At 39.4% G+C, this 21,835-nt stretch overlaps 1 protein-coding gene across 36 annotated transcripts in view; it reads right to left on the bottom strand.

Moving 5' to 3' along the window:
- The window catches only part of ABCC12 (ATP binding cassette subfamily C member 12), an 81,162-nt gene extending 60,161 nt beyond the window's left edge, over nt 1-21,001 (bottom strand). For 34 of the 36 annotated variants that reach the window (XR_014060603.1, XR_014060604.1, XR_014060608.1 and 31 more), the window contains exon 1: nt 20,803-21,001. The gene's annotated coding sequence lies outside the window, so the exon portion shown is untranslated. Of the gene's footprint in view, nt 1-1,866; nt 2,008-20,802 lie in introns of those variants that run through there. The other 2 variants (XM_081514179.1, XM_081514206.1) reach the window with 2 other exon arrangements.
- Nucleotides 21,002-21,835: the final 834 nt, after the last annotated feature.

Here is a 21,835-nt window from a genome sequence, read left to right as displayed (position 1 = left end):
TCCCAAGTTAGTTTCTGTCACTAGCAACCAGAAGCCTCGCCATTGTAAATACATGAATCCTATGAATTCACTATGGAATTTTTCATGACTAGAAACATAAAATTAATCAATTCCCATTGAGGTTTTAGTGGCTAATAAACCTATGGCATTTCAGAGTTGGAAGTATCCTCAAATGCAATCTTTACAAGATCCTCATTGTTCAGAAAAGAAAACAGAGGTCCAGAGAAGAGAAAGGATTTACTCAAGAGTATATGTAGTAGTGACCTCAGATTCATGGCTAAGATATACCTTGTTTATGCTTCTCTGCCTCCTGTCCAACAAAAGCAATTTGTAGGTGAATCCACAGAATGTCTGAGAAAATCTCAGAGTCCCTAGCAGGACTAATAGAAGGTGTTTCTCTCCCAAAGGCAGTTAGTAAAGACTAGAAGAGATGACTACTACTTTAAATGCAAATGAGAAATTTAGCAAAGAGATGAAATCATTAAAAAAAGAACCAAAAGAGCATGCTGGATCTGAAAAATGCAACAAATAAAATGAAAATTGTAATAGAGAGTATCAACAGCAAGAAAAACATAAAAGTTGAAAGATAAGAACTTTGAAATTATCCAGACAGAGAACAACAAAGGAAAAAAAGTGAAGAAAGCCTATATAATCTATGGAATACAACCAAAGGAAACAATATGCAAACTATTGGAGTTCCAGAAAAAGAGAGGAAGATGCAGATGGTGATTGCAGCCATGAAATTAAAAGACGCTTACTCCTTGGAAGGAAAGTTATGACCAACCTAGACAGCATATTAAAACGTAGAGACATTACTTTGCCAACAAGGTCCATCTAGTCAAGGCTATGGTTTTTCCAGTGGTCATGTATGGATGTGGGAGTTGGACTATAAAGAAAGCTGAGCGTTGAAGAATTGATACTTTTGAACTGTGGTGTTGGAGAAGACTCTTGAGAGTTCCTTGGACAGCAAGGAGATCCAACCAGTCTATCCTAAGGGAGATCAGTCCTGGGTGTTCACTGGTAGGACTGATGTTGAAGCTGAAACTCCAATACTTTGGCCACCTGATGTGAAGAACTAACGCATTTGAAAAGACCCTGATGCTGGGAAAGATTGAAGACAGAAAGAGAGGGGGTTGACAGAGGATGAGATGATTGGATGGCATCACTGACTCAATGGACATGAGTTTGAGTAAACTCCGGTCATTGGTGATGGACAGGGAGGCCTGGCGTGTTGCAGTCCATGGGCTCACAAAGAGTCAGACATGACTGAGCAACTGAACTGAACTGAACTGATACCTATAAGATGTTTTGTGTAAGCTCATGGTAACCACAAAGCAAAATTCTACAATAGATTTGCAAAAGATAAAGAGAAGGGAATCAAATCATAACACTACAGAAAATCATCAATTCACAAAGGAAGACAGAAAGAGAGGAAGAAAGAAACAAGGGAACTACAAAACAGTCAGAAGGCAATAAGATGTCACTAGAAAGTCCATATGTATCAACAGGTACTCTAAATGTAAATTAATTAAATTCTCCAATCAAAAAGCATAGAGTGTCTGAATGGATTTGAAAAAACAAGACACAACTCTATGTACCTACAAGAGACTAATTTCAGCTCTAAGAACACACAAAGGCTCAAAGTGAAGGAAGGTAAAATGATATTCCATGACAGTGGAGACCAAAAGAGCAAGGTAGTTACACTTATATCAGAGAAAACATACCTTTAGCCAAAAACTGTATGAAGAGACAAAAGTTATTACATAATGGTAAAGGTGTCATTTTATTAAGAAGATATGATAATTACATTAGGGATATACATATCCCTAATATTAGAGCATCTAAATATATTAAGTTAATACTAACAGATGCTGCTGCTTCTACTGCTAAGTCGCTTCAGTCGTGTCCGACTCTGTGCAAGCCCATAGACTGCAGCCCATCAGGCTCCTCCATCCCTGGGATTCTCCAGGCAAGAATACTGGAGTGGGTTGCCATTTTCTTCTCCAACTAACAGATGAGAAAGAGAGAAATAGATAATAATAAAATATTATAAGGGAATCCAATACCTCACTTTCAACATTAAACAGATCATCCAGATAAATAGATCATCCAGATCATCAATAAGGAAATGTTGGGCTTGAAATATCCTTTAGATCAAATGAACCTAATAAACATATACAGAACATTCCATCCGACTGAGTAGAATTCACATTCTTCTCAAGTTCACATGGAATATTCTCCAGGATAGAGGATGATATGTCACAAAACAAGACTTAACAAATCTGAGAAGGTTAACATCATATCAAGTATCTTTTCTTACCACAGTGGTATGAAACTAGAAATCAATAGTAGAAGGAAAGCTGAAAAAAAATCACAAGTATGTGGAAATAAACAACACACTTCTGAGCAACCAAGGAGTCAAAGAAAAAAATCAACAGGGAGATAAAAATAATTTTGAAACAAATGAAAATAAAACATACCCAAACCTATGGGATGCAGCAAAAATAGTTCCAGGATAAAAGTTTATAGTGATAAATGCCTACATTAAGGAAAAAAAGAGATCTCAAATAAACAATAACTTTACACTTGAAGGAACAAACGAAGTCCACCGAAGCAGAATGAAGGAAATAATATCAGAGAAGAGACACGTGAAATGCGATATTTAAAACCAACTGAGAGGACCAAGGAGACAAAAGGCTGTGGAGCGAGATATTAAAGATAAAACTGACAAGCATTTAACTAGTCTAAGGGGACAAAAAGAAATGAAAGAAAGAGTAGGCAGAAATTCAAAAAATAGTAAGAGACTATGAACAATTATATACCGACAAATTCTGTAACAGAGAACATGGAGAAATTCATTGAAATATACAGTTTATTACGATTGAATCATGAAGAAACAGAAAATCTTAAACCAATTATAAGTAAGGAGATTTAATCATTAATCAGAAATCTCTTAACAAAGAAAAGCCCAGAACCAGATGGTTTCAGTAGTGAATTCTAGCAAATAAGTAAAGAAGAGTTAAATGACAGTCTTTCTCAAACTCTTCCAAAAAATTAAAGAGGAGGAAATACTCCTAAATTCATTTTATGAGGCCAGCATTACCTGATACCAATGCCAGATAAGGAACTATAAGGAAAAAAAAAGAAAACTACAGGCCAATTTCCCTTAATTGATAAATATCAATGTAATAATATTAACAAAATATTATCAAGTTTAATTCAATGACACATTAAACGGAGTATATGCCATGATCAAGTGGGACTTATCCCTGAGATGCAAGGACGGTTCAACAACATAAATCACTAAATAAATACTCCGCAAAATCATGTGATCATCTCAACAGATGTAGAAAAACATTTTAAAAAATACAACATCCATTCATGAAAATAAAAAGAAAAATCTTAGGTATAGAAGAGAAGTATGTGAAAATAATAAAGGCCATATTTGACAAACCCATGCATAATATCACACTCAGTGGTGAAAGGTTGAAAGCTTTTCATCTAAGTTCAAAAAGACAATGATGCCTACTCTCACTACTTCTATTCAACACAGTATTGGAAGTCAAAACCACAACAGTTGACAAGAAAAGGAGATAAAAGGCATCCAAATTGGAAAGAAATAAGTAAAATTTTTTCTATAGATGATTTGACCTTATATATAGAAAATTTTGAAGGCTCCACCAAAAGAACCATTATCACTAATCAACAAATTTAATAATGTTGTAGGATAAAATATCAGCATATACAAACCAGTTGTGTTTCCATACACTAAAATAAAATATCTGAAAAAGAAATAAAGAAAATAATCCCATTCACAGTAGCATCAAAAACAATAAATACTTGTGAATAAATTTAACCAAGTACACTGAAAACTACAAGGCTTGGAGGAAAGAAATTGAAGAGATGCAAACAAATGGAAAGATATCTTGTGTTCATGGATCAGAAAAATCAATACTGTTAAAATGCCCATGCTACCCAAAACTACCTATAGATTCAATGCAATCCTTATCAAAATTCCAATGGCATTTTTCACAGAAATAGAAAAAACAATCTTAAAATTTGTATGAAACTGAAAAAGACCCTGAATAGCCAAAGTGATCCTGAGAAAGACTAAGAAAATTGGAGGCATAACACTTCCTAATTTCAAAGTATGGTGCAAAGATTTATTAATCAAAACAGTATGACATTGGCCTAAGAAAAGATTCATAGACCAATAAAACATAGTTAAGGGCCAGAAACAAACCCTCACATACACAGTCAACCAATATTTGACAACAGAGTCAAGAACACTCAATGAAGAAAGGATAAACTCTTCAACAAAAGGTATTGGGAAAAACCACATAATCACATACCAAATAAAATTGCACTCCTATTGTACACAACCCACACTTTTAAATCAAAGACTTAAAACACAGGACATGAAACCATAAAAATCCTAGAAGAAAACATAGGGAAATAGTCTCAGCAGGTATTTTTTTTAATATGACATCAAAAGCACAAGCAAAATAAAAAGTAAAAACAATTAAGTAGGGTTACATCAAACTAAAAAACATCTGTACAGCAAAATAAACAATCAATAAAATGAAAAGGTAACCTATGAAAGAGGAGAAAAAATTGAAAATCATGTGTCTGATAGGTGGTTAATATCCAAAATATATAAGGAACTCAGTAACAAAACAAAAAACAATTCAATTTAAAAATGGGTAGAGGAACTGAATACAAGGCACACAAATAGTCATAAGTACATGAAAAGGTGCTAGCATTACTAATTACCATAAAAATTAAAATCAAAATCACAAGGACATAACATCTCTCACCTTTGAGAATGTGATCAAAAAGACAAGACATACCAAGTGTTGAAAGTGAAGTGAAAGTGTTAGTTGCTCAGTCAAATCCAGTTCTTGCGACCTCATGAACTGTAGCCCACCAGGCTCCCCTGTCTATGGGATTCTCCAGGGAAGAATATTGGAGTGGACAGCCATTCCCTTCTCCAGGGGATCTTCCTGACCCAAGGGTCAAACCCAGGTCTCCTGCATTGCAGGCAGACTCTTTACCATCTGATTCACCAGGGAACCAAGAGTTGACAAAGATACATAAAACATGGTTAGTAGAAATATAAAGTGGTACAGCCACTATAGAAACAGTATGAAGGTTCCTCAATAAATTAACATTAGGACTACCATATGATCCAACAATCCCATTTCTGGGTACATATCCTAGGGAAATGAAATCAGTATCTCAAAGAAATATCTGCACCCCCATGTACATGGCAGCTTTCTTTACAATAACCAAGATATGTGAGGGCTGCCTGGTGGCTGAAAGTGGTGAAAGAAAAGGGTCAAGAATTCTTTGTTCAGTGAAATTATCCTTTGAGAATGAAAGTAAAATAAAGCATGATAAAGCAATCTTGGGTTTCCCAGGTGGCGCTAGTGGTAATGAACCTGTCTGCCAATGCAGGAGACATAAGAGATGCAGATTCGATCCCTGGGTCAGAAAGATCCCCTGGAGAAGGAAAAGGCTATCCAGTATTCTTGTCTGGAGAATTCCATGGACAGAGGAGCCTAGCGGGCCACAGTCCATGAGGTCACAAAGAGTCGGACACAACTGAGTGACTAACACTTTCAAGATATGGAAACAATCTAAGTAATGGATAAAGAAGATGAAGTGTATATATGATTTACCATTGGATAAAACCAGTTTGAACTGTGTGGGTCTACTTATACACAGTTCGTTTCAATAACTGCAGTACTATATGATCCAGGGTTGTTGAATCCACTGATGCAGAACCACAAATGCAGAGGGCTGACTATGGGATTTGGGCGTCTTCAGATTTGAATATCTGTGCCAGGTCCTAGAACCAGTTCTCCTTGGATACCATTGGTATCCAAGTTTACAGTTGTCCATTGGTATCTGTACACGAGTTTACACTGCACTGGGGAGTTAGTGGCAATAACCTCTGCTTTGTTCAAGGGTCAATTGTATAGCAATGGCACCCCACTCCAGTACTCTTGCCTGGAAAATTCCATGGACAGAGGAGCCTGGTAGGCTGCGGTCCATGGGGTCGCGAAGAGTTGGACACGACTTAGCGACTTCACTTTCACTTTTCACTTTCAGGCATTGGAGAAGGAAATGGCAACCCACTCCAGTATTCTTGCCTGGAGAATCCCAGGGACGGGGGAGCCTGGTGGGCTACCGTCTATGGGGTCGCACAGAGTCGTATACGACTGAAGCGACTTAGCAGCAGCAGCAGCAGCAATTGTATAGACAGTAGAATATTATTCATCCATGAGAAAGAAGGAAACTCTGCCATTTGTGACAACATAGACAGACCTTGAGGACATTATGCCAAGTGAAATAAGTCAGAAAGAGAAAGACAAATACTGTATGATATCACCCATGTGTGAAAGCCAAAAATACCTAACTCAGGACTTGCCTAGTGGTCCAATGGTTAAGAATCCACCTTGCAATGCAGGGGATAAAGGTTCTATCCCCTTTATCAGGGAACTAAGATCCCACATGCTGTGGAGCAACTAAGCCTATGCACTGCAACAACTGAATGTGTGCATTCCAGAGCCCACGTGACACAACTGCTAAAGGCCGTGCCCTTGGAGCTGTCGCACCGCAACTATCAAGTCCAATGCACCGCAATGAAAGACCTCACATGATGTGATAAAGATCCCACGGGCTGCAATTAAGATCTGATGCAGCCAAGTAAATATATATATTTAATGCCTAACTCACAGAAACTCATAGGAACAGAGATAAAATAGCGATTGTCAGGGGTTAGGGTTGGGATGTCAGGAGAAATAGAGAGATATTGGTCAAAGTATAAAAAACCTCCAGTGATAAGATGAATAAGTTTTGGGAATCTAATGTACATTATGGTGATTATAGTTTACAATACTGTATTATACACTTCAAAGTTGCTAAGAGTGAATGTTAAGTGTTCTCACCATTAAAAAGAAATAGTATTTATGCGAATAGATAGAGGACTTAACTAATGCTACTGTGGTAATCACTTTGTAATATATACATGTATCAAGTTGGCACATTGCCTGGTGCTCTCTGACGGCCTAGAGGGGTGGGATGGGGGGAGGTGGGAGGGAAGTTGAAGAGGGAAGGGACATACGGCTGATTTACTGATTTACGCTGCTGTATGGCAGAAACAAACACAGTATTGTAAAGCAATTATCGTCCAATTAAAAATAAATTAAAAAACAGAAAAATAATACATTGTACACCTAAAAATTACACAATGTTACAGAGCAATTATATCTCAATAAAGCTGGGCAGGGGAAGAATATATGTAAAATGAGGAGCACTTTCTCATCTGAGGCAATCTAGGTACAGGTAAACTGATGCACACTCTCTTCTCCAATAACCTTGGAAAATCCCTTGCTTACGTTATGTTACAAAAAGCACTCCTCTGGAATAATATATTCTTTTTTTGTAATAGGATTTGAAAATCAAAATGTCTTCACCTCCAAAAGACAAATCTCCCAAAGTGAAAACAGGCATTACAGACAACTGGACGAGGCACATGGTTTATAGGCAACAATTCTGTTCAAAATCTCTTCAGTCATTCAATTAGTGAACATTAATAGCGTGAATATCATGGGTATAGCTCTACAGTCCTGAAAAAATTAGAAGTTATCAATAAGGACTCCTTAAACTTCTTTCCAACCTATACATACTCCACATTCCACCCCATTTGCTCCGTCTAACACTGTGCTCCAGCCATGTTGCATATCTTACCACTCCCTGAGCAAATTACCAGTTTCTCCTGTTTCTGGGTCTTTGAAATCACCATTGCCACAACCTGAAACAATCTAACATTACTACCTTCACTTGAAGAAAATTGAACTTCACTGTTGAGCCTTCAAGGCTTAGTTCAGATGTTTCCTCCTTTGGGAAAACTTTCCTACTTATCTATTTCCAAGCAGACTGTTGGCTTCATATCTGTATGGATCACAGTTATATTTCTAATACTTAGAAGTCCTTGGTACATAGCAGATGCTTGATAACAATATGTTGAATGAATAAATTAATTGAATGAAAGAATAATGATGATATGAGAGAAGTCTAAGACAAAATTCCTTTCCTCAAAAAGGGAGAAATGATCACACAATAACACACATGAAAATATAAAACCATAGCATAGTCTTGTGTGTCTTTAGTCGCTCAGTCATGTCCAACTCTTTGCCACCCCATGGACTGTAGCCCATCAGGCTCCTCTATCCATGGGGATTCTCCAGGGAAGAATACTGGAATGGGTTGCCATTTCCTTCTCCAGGGGATCTTCCTGACCCAGGAATCAAACCCAGGTCTCCCACGTTGCAGACAGAGTCTTTGCTTTCGGAGCCACCAGAGAAGCATAGTGTTAGCCCTAGAGAACACACACACACACACATGCACACACAAATAAGGACTTAAAGATAAGAAGTCAATCAAGGAAATAAAATGGAGCACTAAGTTGTAGATTAACCCCCAAAAAATATAGGCAAAGAGGAACAGAGGAAAAGCAAATAGAAGATAATATCAAGCTGACAGAAACACAGATAAATCAATAATTACATTAAATATAAATGAAGTTAATACTTCAATTAAAAAGCAGAGATTGTCAGATTGCATATGAAAGTAATACCCAGTGATATGCTGTTTATGAGAGATCCATTCAATATAAAGACACAAATGGGTTGAAAAATAAAAGGATGCAAAAGACCATGCTAACAGTATCAGAATTGTCAAACCCAAAGCATTTTGATAAACAGCTTAATTAAGTGGAATAAAGTGCTTTCAAGAGTACAGTAAATATGAAAAGGGAAAATATGTCATTAATCAAAAGATACCTTTTAAAAAATGTAAATTAAAATAAATTAAGATTCCAGCTAGGCCCACCCAAACCCCACTCCTGTCACCCTAGGATCTTTCTAACCAACCAGCAGGCTAGCACCAGCCCAGGGACCTTCTGGGCCCCACCATCAGTGGGCCAGCACCAGCCTTAGGACCTTCTGGGACCCACAGCCAGCTGCTTTGAGACCTGAATGTGCCCACCAGTGAGATCACATATGAGGCAGAGCCTAGAAACCAACAGGGCTGGAGACATGCCCAACCACCAACACACCCACAGTAGCTGGCCCTACCACACAGAAGGGAGCATGCAGCCTGCATAGGGTGTACCCTTAGAAAGTATAGATATGGTGGCCAGAAGACAGTGTCCTGCTGGCCCCACAGGACATCTCCTACACAAGCCTACTTCTTCAAGATCAAAAAACTAGCCCATCTACCTATATATACAAATAAAAACAGAAAATCAGACAAAAAGAAGCGACAGAGAAATATGTTCCAAATGAAGGAACAAGATAAATCCCCCAAAAGGACAAAATGAAGTGGAGGTAATATACCCCAATAAAGAGTTCAAAGTAATGATTATAGATATGCTCAATGAACTCAGGAGAAGAATGGATGAACACAGTGATAACTTTAACAAACAGTTAGAATATAGAAAGAAGAACCAAACAGAGCTGAAGAGTATGATAACTGAATTAAAGAGTCTAGAAAAATCAACGGTAGATTAGATGACAGGAACAGGTCAGGGAAGTGACAGAGTAGTGAAAAAACCCAAACTAAACCCAAAAAAAGAGAATTTTTAAAATACAAGGACAGTTTTCAAGACTTCTGGAATGACATCAAGAATATTAACATTCACATTATAGAGGTCCCAGAAGGAGAGCAAGAGAAATTGCAAACAACATATCTAAAGACATACTAGCTGAAACTTCCCTAACCTGGGAAAGGAAATAGACATCCATGTCTAGGAACCACAGAGTCCTAAACAAGATCAAACCACAGAGATCCACCATGTAATTAAAATGGCAAAAAAATAAGATAAAGAGACAATCTTAATAGCAGCATGGAAAAAGTAACCAGTTACATTCAAGAGAACTTCCGTAAGACTGTCAGATTACTTTTCAGCAAAAGCTTTGCAGGCTAAAAGAGTGTCACAATGTATTTAGAGCAATGGAAGGAAAAAGCCCAAAGCCAAGAATATTCTACTAAACAGAGCTATTATTCAGATTTTGTGTAGAGGGTAGAGTTTTACAGACAAGCAAAAGATAGAAGAGTTCAGCATCACTAAACTAGCATTACAAGAAATGTTAAAGAGACTTTTCTAAAGGGAGAAGAAGACTGTAACTAGAAATATAAGAATGACCAAAAAAAATTATTGGTAAAGCAAATATACAGTAAAGGTAACATATCAATCACTTACAAGGATAAAAGGAAGATTAAAAGACAAAAGTGGTAAAATCATCTATATGCACAATAAGCATTTAAGAGATAAGCAAAAAAAAAATGTAAAATGTGATATCAAAAGCATTAAACAGGAGAGATGCGGGGAGTAAAAAATGCAGGGTCAAAATGTGATCAAACTTAAGAGATCATCAACTTAAATAATTACCTATATATACAGGCTATCCCTGGTGGCTCATTCAATAAAGATTCCACCTGTAATGTAGGAGACCTGGGTTCAATCCTTAGGTCAGGAAGATCCTCTAGAGAAGGAAACAGCAACCCATTCCAGTATTCTTGCCTTGGAAATCCCATGGACAGAGGAACCTGGCAGGCTACAGTCCATGGGGTTCCCAGAATTGAGCACAACTTAGTGACTAAACCACCAGCCAACCATATACAGCCTGTTAATATGTAAACCTTATGGGAACACAGACCAAAAACTTGTGATAGATATACACACAAAAAAGAGAAAGGAATCCAAACTTAATGCTAAAACAGAGATCAAATCACAAGGGAAAAAAGCAAAGGAAAAAAGGAACAAAAATGAACTACAAAAACAACCTCCAAACAGTTAACAAAATGGCAGTAAGTACATACCTATCCATAATTACTTTACATATAAATGGGCTAAATGTTCCACTCAAAAGACATAGAGTGTGGATACATAAATAAGACCTATATAGATGCTGCCTACAAGAGATTTACTTCAGATCTGCACACACAGAGAGACTAAAGGTAAGTGGGAGCAATGTATTCCACATAGCTGGAAATAAAAAGAAAACTGGAGTAGCAATACATACATCAGAAAAGTAGACTTTAAAACGAAGACTGTAACAAGAGATAAAGACATTACATGAAATCAAAGGATCAATCCAACAAGAAAATATAAAAATTGTAGATATATATGCACACAACATGGGAGCAGGTAAATACACAGAGCAAATATTAACAAACAAAAAGGGGAAAATTGACAGTAACACAATGATTTTAGAGGACTTTAACACTCCACCTACAACAATGGCCAGATCATACAGACATAAAATCAACAAGGAAACACTGGCCTTAAATAAAACATTACAGCAGAGGGACTTAATAGGTATACATAAAGAACATTTCATTCAAAGGCAGCAGAATACACATTCTTCTGGCTTCCCTGGTGGCTCAGCTGGTAAAGAATCCACCTGCAGTGCAGGAGACCTGGGTTCAATCCCTCAGTTGGAAAGATCCCCTGGAGAAGGGAATGGCTACCCACTCCAGTATTCTGGCCTGAAAATTTTTCAAGTGCTTGTAGAATATTCTCTATGTGAATGCTAAGTCACTTCAGTCATGTCCAACTCTTTGCATGCCTAGGGACTGTAGTCCACCAGGCTCCTCTATCCATGAGATTCTCCAGGCAAAAATACTGGAGTGGGTTTTCATGCCCTCCTCCAGAGGATTTTCCCAACCCAGGGATTGAACCCTCATCTCCTGGGGCTCTTGCATTGCAGGAGTATTCTTTACCACTGAGCCACCAGGGAAGCCCAGAACATTCTCTAGGATAGACCAAATTTTAGGCCTCAAAACAAGTCCAAATAAATTTAGTAGATTGAAGTCATATCAGGCATCTCTTCTGACTACAAAGGTTTGAGGTTAGATATCAGATACAAGAAAAAAACTGCAAAAAACACAAACCCTTGGAGGCTAAGCAATATACTACTAAACAACCAATAGATCACTGAAGAAATCAAAGAGGAAATTTAAAAATATCTGGAAACAAATGAAACCAAAATGATCCAAAATGTATGGTACACAGCAAAAGAGCTCTAAAAAGGAATTCTATAACAATAAAATCCCACATTAGGAAATAAAAAAATCACAAATAAACAACCTAGCCTTACACTAAAGGGACTAGAAAATGAAGAACAAATGAACCCAAAGTTAGTAAAGGGAAAGAAATAATGGGGATCAGAACAGATCCTCAGAAATAAATGAAATAGAGATTAAAACCAATAGAAAAGATCAATGAAAGTAAGAGTTGTTTCTTTGAAAAGATAAAATTGATAAACCTTGAGCCAAATTCATCAAGAAAAAAAGAAAAAGTGGCCAAATAAATAAATTCAAAATGAAAAAGGAGAAGTTACAATGGACACCACAGAAATAAAAAAGATCATGAGACTACTACAAGACCATGAAATTTTTGCACCTTGTATTATGTCCCTGTATATGTTCCAGTATTTCCTAGTTTATAGTCTGTGGGGACTTGAATAGAATTTGTATCCTACTGATGTGTGAAAATTGCATAAATATGTTGAATTGGTTCACAGTGCTTTTTAGGTCTACTATATCCTACTTTTCTGTATATTCATTTTATTGTTTTTTGAGAGTTTGATATTGAAACTCCAACTAAAAATCTTAATTTTGTTGTGGTTGTTCAGTCACTAAATCATGTCCAACTCTGCAACACCAGACTCCCCTTCATTATCTCGCGGAGTTTCTCAAACTCATGTCCATTGAGTCGATGATGCATTCCAACCATCTCATCCTCTGCCTCCCTCATTCTTCTTTGGCCTTCAATCTTTCCCAGCATAAGGGTATTTTCCAATGAGTTGCCTCTTCGCATCAGGTGGCCAAAGTATTGGAGCTTCAGCTTTAGCATCAGTCCTTCCAATGAATATTCGGGATTGACTTCCTTTAGGACTGACTGGTTTGATCTCCTTGTAGTCCAAGGGACTCTCAAGAGTCTTCTCCAGCACCACAGTTCGAAAGCAAAAAATGTTAATTTATCTACTTAAAAAATAATTGGAATATGTAGTAGAATTATATGTAACTTTGTTCTGTATTTTCTGTCTCCTATAAATGTGTTATCATACTTTCATACTTTAAAAATAAGAAAAAAAAAGAAGTTAGAAAGGAAGTAAAACTGTCAGTTTGTGGATAACATAATACTATGTACACAGTCCTCAAGATGCCACTAAAAATCTATTAAAATTCATCAATGAATTTAGTAAAGTTGTAGAATACAAAATTAATATACAGAATCTGTTGCACTTCTCTATACTAACAATGAACTATCGGAAAGTGAAATTAAGAAAACAATCCCATTCACAATTGTATCAAAAAGAATAAAATACCTAGGAATAAATCAAACCAGGGGTTAAAAGACCTGTACTCAGAAAACTACAAGGTTAATGAAAGAAATGAAAGATGACACAAATGGAAAGATACACTATGCTCATGGATTGGAAGAATTAGCATTATTAAAATGACCATACTATCCAAGGCAATCTACAGATTCAACAGAATCCATATCAAAATACCACAGGCATTTTTCACAGTATTAGAATAAAGAATTCTAAAATTTGTATGGAAACACAAAAGACCCCAAGTGGGCAAAAGAAAGAAAGAACAAAGCCAGATTGCATACTATACTACAAAGTAACAGGAATCAAAATAGTATGACACCAGCACAAAACAGATGTATACGTCAGTGCAACAGAATCAAGAGACAAGTAATAAACCCACAGTGGTATGGTCAGTTAATCCACACAAAGGAGGCAAGAATATATAATGGGGGAAAGACAGACTTTTCAATAGTGTTGGGAAAACTGGTCTGCAACATGCAAATGAATCAAACAGGACTATTTCCTCACACTATATAAAAAAATAAACTCAGAATGTATTAAAGACTTAAAGACCTAAAACCATAAAATTCCTAGATGAAAACAAAGGCAGTGTACACTCTTTGACACTGCCCTTAGAAATATTTTTTGGTTATGTCTTCTCAAGCAAGAGAAATAAAATAAAAAATAAACAAGTGGGACTACATCAAACTAAAGCTTTTTCACAGCAAAAGAAGCTATCAACAAAATGAAAAGGCCACCTACTAAATGGGAGAAGATATTTGCAAATGATACATCTGATAAGGGGTTTATATTCAAAATAAACATAGAAGTCTTACGATTCAACATCAAAAATTCCAACAACCCAATTAAAAAATGGGCAGAGAACCTGACAGACATTTTTCCAAAGACGACATACAGATGGCCAACAGGCACCTGAAAAGATGTTCGATATCACTAATCATCAGGGAAATGCAAATCAAAATCACAATGAGATATCACCTCACACCTGTCAGAATGGCTACCATCAAAAGGCAACAAATAACAAATGTTGAGGAGGATATGGAGAAAAGGGAACCCTCGTGCAGTGTTGGAAAGAATGTAAATTGGTGCAGCCACTATAAAAAAAAACAGTATGGAGAGTCCTCTAAAAATTAAACATAGAACTACCATACAATCCAGTGATGACACTCAATGAAATCTTGGCATTTGTGACAACATGCGTGGATCCAGAGGGTATTATGTTAAGTGAAATAAGTTGACAGAGAAAGGCAAATACCATATGATTTCACTTTTATGTGGGATCTAAAAGGACAAATGAACAAACATAACAAAGCAGAAGCAGACTCACAGATAAAGAAAACAAACAGGTAGTTGCCAGAGGGAGGCAATGGTGAATGAAACAGTGAGGGAGATTAAGAGGTAAAAAAACTCTTAGTCACAAAATAAACGAGTTATGGAGTAACATTCTATATCTATCCTACACGATCCATCCATTTTCCTGTTGATGAATGTTTAAAATTGCTAGAGTTGCTACAAATGTTCCTGTAGAGAGCCACAAGGATATTTTGTGCATGCATCTATTTTCTGTGGATTTGTTTGCTTGCATTTTTTAAATTGAACTTGTGTTGACATCAGTGAGTATGAGAGGAGAGAGGCTAGCAGAGGTAACTGTCCTTGCTCTTCCCCAGTAGCATATCGCACACCTTCCAAACTAGGGGGCTCATCTTTCGGTGTCATATCTTTTTGTCTTTTTATACTGTTCATGAGGTTCATACGGCAAGAATACTGGAGTGGTTTGCCATTCTCTCCTTCAGTGGACCATGTTTTGTCAGAACTCTCCAGTATGACTGATGCTGAAGCTCCAATACTTTGGCCCCCTGATGTGAACACCCAACTCATTGGAAAAGACCCTGTGGGAAAGATTGAATGCAAAAGGAGAAGAGAGCGGCAGAGGATGAGATGGTTGGATGGCATCACCGATTCAATGGACACGAACTTGGGCAAACTCCAGGAGATAGTGAGAGACAGGGAGGCCTGGAGTGCTGCAGTTCATGGGGTCGCAAAGAGTCAGACACGACTGAGTGACTGAACCACAACAAGGCTAGCAGAGGTGGAGGGAATTTGTGAGGACAGTGGGAGGAAGCATACAAAGTTGATGGCCACTCTGTAGGTGACTCCTTCAGCAAGCAGAATCTGTTCAGAGCACATAAGCACCTAAAAGGGAGAATTGCTGGCAATGTTAGTAAGATACTCTTCAACTTGACCAGGTAGCACCAAATTGCTTTGGACAAATTTTACTCGCATGGGCAGGGTTTAAGAGCTGCTCTGCTCCATATATATACCAAGACTTACAATTTCCAGACTTTTTAACACTGACAATCTGAAGAATGATAAATTGCTCTTTTGTGATTGTGGTTTTAATTCACACTTCCCTGATACTCAAAGGTTAAGCATTTTTATATGTGTTAATTTGGTTCACCTGTGAATTAATTATCAATACAATTGATAATTAATTGTACTTGTTATGATTTATTGCACATTCTTTATAAGTTCTGTATATTAATTCTTTATAGTTAAATGAATCATATTTATACCAGCATGTCACTTCTCTTCTTAATCTCAATTTTTTTTTAGTTTCTACAATTTATTCAGAAGCGAGAAAAGCAAGATGTATATATCCCAGCAACAAATAACACACTCAGTGCCAAATCTTGGTTTCTAACACCATTCCCCAATAAAAGGAATCCAAGCTACTTGGAGAAATGGGATTTTACCACAAACATATTTATCAGTAAATGAATATATTAGTGTTTTAGTATGTGAACTTTCACATATGGTTATCACAGTGAATAAATTTTCCTACGACCTGTTTTTTTTCCTCTTTTGATTTACAATATTCACACAGGTTGATGTGTGGCTTTATTTCATTAATTTTTACTGTTGAATAGCAATATATATGGAGTCATAACACATACACCATACTAATCTGTTAATAAGAGGGGAAATCCTTTGTACTATTCCTCAATTTTTCTGTAAACGTCATACTGTGTTTTTTTTAAGTGTATTTAAAAAAATGGATTTGAAAAGATATACACCAATTTTAAGATGATGGTTATTACCTTCAAGGTAGAGAAATGGAGGTCATACAGGGTTTGACCCATGACATTGAAATATTTAACCATGTATTTAAGAATGCAAACCCTGGGACTGGGCTGACTGTGCTGAGTATCACAGAGGAATGCAGGCCCCCTGTGCTATCCAAGTTCTGCGGAAGGACAGATAAGGATGGTCTGAGAAGAGGATGGCTTTCAGGATTTCTAATAGGAAGTGAGGCTAGAGGTGGGTGACTAGAGCAGACGAGAGGAGAGAAGGAGAGTTTGAGGGGAAGCCCAGGTGGGACGTTCGCTGAGATTGGGTGTGTAGTGTCTGTGTAGTGAGGCTCCTAAGGGAACCACACGCATGAGGCTTAGGCAAGCGTCAAGAGCGACAAGACTGGAAACGCCAGTGAGGGCTTTAGATCTGCTCCTGCTTCTGCGGACAGCAGCCTGCAGGCCCTGCATAGGTCCAACCCTGAGCCTCTCCCACAAGACTTCCATTGTCTGTTTACCAGAAAGCTCTTCACAGCTTCCTTTACCCAAAACACCATGCCCTCCTGGTTTCTCGGGCTTTGCTGATGCAGGAATATGCAGGGGAGAAGTGTGTGTGTGAGGGGGGTTGACAGCTACTGTAGGGATGCTCAAGCTTAGAAAAGTAAAGAAACTGGACTGTCACCCTTGGATGGGACGCTGGCTCCCCGAATATATGCAATCCAGCTCTGGGCAGAGAGGCAGGAGGAAGGAAATCTGGTCAGAGGCACAGCCTTGTACACAGTCTCTCGACAGCCTCCCCATCCTCCCTGTTACTGCCGTGTTTTATGAACAGCCACTCTGTGGTCCCTGACCAGATGCCCAAGCTTCCCATGGCCTCTGGGCCACCCCCCTGCCTGTGGTGCCCTAAGGGGCTGCCCGGAAGTTTCGAGTGAGCACAGCAGAGGTGGGAAAGCAGATTAGCTGATGAAAGAGCTCAGTACAAGTTCTGAAACTATTTTGAGGAGTGAGAATCACAGAATCCAAGAATTAAAAGAATCCAAGAAGATATCAGACATGGTAAACTCAGTGTCTTGAGTAAGAATTTCCTTCTGGTCAACCACACTGTGATGCAACAAGCTTGGCAACAGACCCCAGTCATTCTTTTCAAGACAACCCTCATGCAGTATTTCTGCAAATAATGGATAACCTGGATCTAGTCACGAGGAAATATCAGATAAACCTAAAGGAACATTCTGCAAAACCACTGGCTGTGCTTTTCAAAACTGCTAGTATAATAGAAGACAGAGAAAGGCAAGGAGACATTCTAGGTTAAAGACAGTTTAACAGACATGCTAGCTAAAAGCAATAGGAGTGCATGCATGCTAAGTCGCTTTAGTCATGTCCAACTCTCTCTGACCCCATGGACTGTAGCCTGCCAGGCTCCTCTGTCCATAGGATTCTCCAGGAAAAAATGCTGGAGTGGGTTGCCATGCCCTCTTCCAGGGGATCTTCCCAACCCAGGGATGGAACCCGTGTATCTTACGTCTCCCACATTGGCAGGTGTGTTCTTTACCACTAGCGCCACCTGGGAAGCCCATACAATCCTGTATTAAATCCTGGATCAGGAAAAAAATAAGGATGCTACTGGGACAATTGAAATTTGAATGTGGACTGTAGGTTATGTAAGGTTATTATTAATATATCAAAGTATATCCTGATTTTGATAATTGTGCAATTTGATAATTGATCATTTTGATAATTATGACTATGTAAGAGAACATCCTTATCCTTAGGAAATACATACTGAAGTATTTAGAGGTAATAGAGCAAAATGTCTGCAATTTACTCTCAAACTTGTCAGAAAAATAATAATTATGCATAGAGAGAAAATGTTAAAGCAAGTGTGGCAAAATGTTAATTTGCAAATCAGAGTGAAGAGTAGTTAGAATTTCATAGCATCATTCGTGTTAGTTTTCATAAGTTTGAAGTCATTTCAAAGTAAAAAGCTAAACTTCTTTTTAAAGAAATAGCCCTACAGGGAACAAATTGTTTTCCTTCTGTGGAACTGAAAGCGATTTCCTGCCACAGTTGCTCTGCTCGCCGGGGCCATGCAGATCACATTTAAGCCCTCTTTATGTGCCCTCACATACATGAAGACAATTGCTGTGTCCCTCTGCTCACCCCAGCAACCCATTTGCTATTCTTCCCTTGTCCAGGTTGAACGTCCCCCAGTGCCTCTGATCCTGACTCTCCTTCTGAGAGGTTGAGCCTCCCCATCCGTGGAGAACCCTCCTATGATTTCTATTATTTTCCTCACTTCTCTGATAGCAAAGAGTCCTGGCAGAGAGCTGTCGTCAGCTTGTCTTAAGGGGTCTGGACTCCAAGATGCCATACACAGGACAGCAGGTCTCCCTGGTCAGGTTCGGGTAATCAGAGTGCATAGGAAATTGGGGCTGGGAGGTAATTTCCTTGAGCACTCCACAGGGAATGCAGAGTTGTGATTACCTAAGACCACTTGGAAGCATTGCAGCTGGAATGGTACTTTGCTGAATTTGGCAGCCCCAGGGGGAAATGAGGCTTTTTAAATCAGGAAGTCTGCTTTGGCTAACGTCTCTACCCCGTCTGTCGTGCCATCCTCTGCCAGGAGTGAGGAGCTGCCTGGAGCGAGAAATCTGCTTGCTGGCAGTCATGGGGTGGGTGGGGGTGGGGGCCGCTGATGAGAGCTGGGAAAGGCGAGGACCCAACAGGCCAGGGCCCCTGCAATCGTCATGACTCTGTTCCCACCTTGCTGTTTTCCACTCAGAGAATCTGAGAGATGATATGAGATGGAATAAAGTCCCTGGTTCATCCCTCTGCTTGCTGGCAGGGTATTCCCTAAGCTGACCTCAATAGACTAGAAAAGGCAGAAGCAGGAAGTTCTCTTTTTAGAGCAGAGAACACAAACTCACAGATCATAGACCACATTATACCTGCAAGTCCATTTTATTTAGCCTGTATAGTTTTTCAAATTTTCTGAACCTGTAGGAAACATTTAAAAATCAGAAGATAATCTCATTAAAAAGAAAAAAGACTTCTTCTGCCTTTTGTCAAGAAATCGGGAGTTCTCTATGCTCTGTATCAGGAGCTCTGTATCAACTCATAAAGAGCAGCGTCAACCCTTTTTAGGTAGGGCACAAGGGCTTTAGTTTGCCACAGTCCCCACCACTCCTTAATGTCTCCTGGACTGTGGGGTCTGGGTGACTTAGCATTTATCATCACATTTGCTATTTTCCTTACAGTGGGTTCATTTTTCTCTAACCTTGTCTCTCTCCAAAGATGGAAGACAAAAGATACCTCAAGAGCATTTCAAGAAGAAACATTTTCCACACCTACCCACTTTGTTCCATCATGATCCATTTCTGCCTCTCTAACCCAGAAAATTAACAATTAACAATGTCTTGTTTGAGAATTGGATTCTCAGACTCCCCTGGTGCCCATATTGGAAATCCTTCCTTAGGACTCTCTTGCATCAGTCAAATGGATAAAAATAAAATGCTTCCCAGGTAAGAGATTATGGTCATCGTTCCTCTCTTAACCAATCTATTCTTAATTTAAAGTTATCAAAATTACCAATGCCTGATGGTCTTATGCCCTCCCCCGCAAATCCTGCAGCCCCTTCCTTGAGAGTCTAACCAGCATCCAGCTCAGGGGAAAGCTCTGGGAAGCTTCCCTCAGGCCCTTCCCCTCCCCGCTCCCGTCTGTCCAGTCTAGCTGTCCCTGGCACCCAGGTGGACAGCCAGTCCCGGGACTGGTGTTGGAGCGAGAAAAGAGGGGGAGAGAGGGCAGAAGGGATCATGCGCAGGTGAGAGCACACGTGGACTAGAGTGCAGAAAGGAGACAGAGGTTTGCTCAAGTCCTCTTGTCCCCAGAGAGCCCCAGATGGCGATCTGTGAAGGGGTTTCCAGGTGAGGCAGTCTCTCAGTTACAGAGACGCTCTCACAAGATTGGAGAAAGAGGAAGACTTCCATTTACACCAAAAGCACATGGGCGAGTACCACGAAGTAGAGTGTCTTTTTAATAAATCCTTTGATTAAATCATGGACAGTTGTGTGTGTGAAGGACTTCATTTATTCATGTAGGTTTTTGTATGTCAGATTTGGAAATCCTGCCTTGGCATTTCCGCTTCTTTTTAACGACACTGGGGGGCTTCCCTAATGGCAGTGCTCGGGCTCCCCTTGTGTTCTGCGGGCCCAGGTCGCTGCCTCCTCCCACACAGGCTGCCCGTCACAGCCGTCCTGGGAAAGAGAGACAAGGGCCCCGAAGACCAACTGGGGGCTGAGTGCTACAGAGAGGAGCTTTACCTGGGCAGGAAACGCTCTGGTCCTGAGGATGGGCAGGAGAGGAGGCAGGGTCAGAAGTCATGGGGCTCCGAGGGTGGTGCCTGCCGTTGCTGCCAGGTCGCCTTCTCTCCTCGGACCTCGGGTTCAGCTTCCTTGCCCCTCCTGCCTGGAGCCCTCCTCTCCAACTGTCCCATTCAACTGCCGCTCCCACCACGCCTGTGAAGGGAACCCTGGGGGACCAACATTCCCTCTGCCCACATTAAAGGGCACTGCCCTCCTCGCAGGATGGACCTTGGGCAGGGTCCCGCTCCTTCAGTGACAGTCCAAGCTCATGTCATTTGCTTACCCAGCCAGCCTGTCACATCATGGCCTTGTATAAGAGAAGAAATTCCTTCCCCAGCTGGTCTTCCCTACAGTCAGGAGACCAAAGAACAGAGGGCTTTCCATGACTGACTTGGGGCAAGGCTCAGACTGTAGCCAAGTCTCCCCACTCCCAGAAGATAAGCATTTCTCCCTCTGTGTTCCTGCAGAGGTGAAGCAACTCTGAGGTGGGATGGGGAAATCCAATCTTCAAAACAGAAGACTTCATTCATTCATTCCCCTTTCATTTAACCAAAAATAAAATGCAACTTGAGCTTAATTTTGTTTTCTTGAATTAAATGAAAAGTAAGTCCGGAACTGGCACTCTTGCATATAAAAGTTTTCTGTTTATCTCACTTCAAGCTTGCAGACTCTGTAACACAACACAAGTAACACAGGTCTTTCCCAATTTCTTGAGTCCCTGTGAGTGGCCGGCCTCGGTGCCTTCCTCAGAACACATGCCCAGTTCAGTGGTGGCTGGAGGATTCCACAGTTGTCAGTGTATGGTTGGGAAGGAGCGATGTCTATAAATCCAGAAATAGCAAATCTTGATTCATTTTTAAGTACTATTTACCACCTTAGAAGGCCTTCTTCATCTGATTCACATGGATTTTACAACAAATTTTTCTGTAGCATTTCAAGCCTGCCGAGGCCTCTTCCTACTCTTCTCCTGATCAATTTCTCCCCCTGCTGG

The sequence above is a fragment of the Giraffa tippelskirchi genome, chromosome 7 (assembly GCF_054371585.1).
Source record: "Giraffa tippelskirchi isolate mGirTip1 chromosome 7, T2T-mGirTip1v1.2.pri, whole genome shotgun sequence".
NCBI lineage: Eukaryota > Metazoa > Chordata > Mammalia > Artiodactyla > Giraffidae > Giraffa > Giraffa tippelskirchi.
Note: the sequence above shows the minus strand (reverse complement) of the source record. Positions and strands in the feature narration are given on the sequence as shown.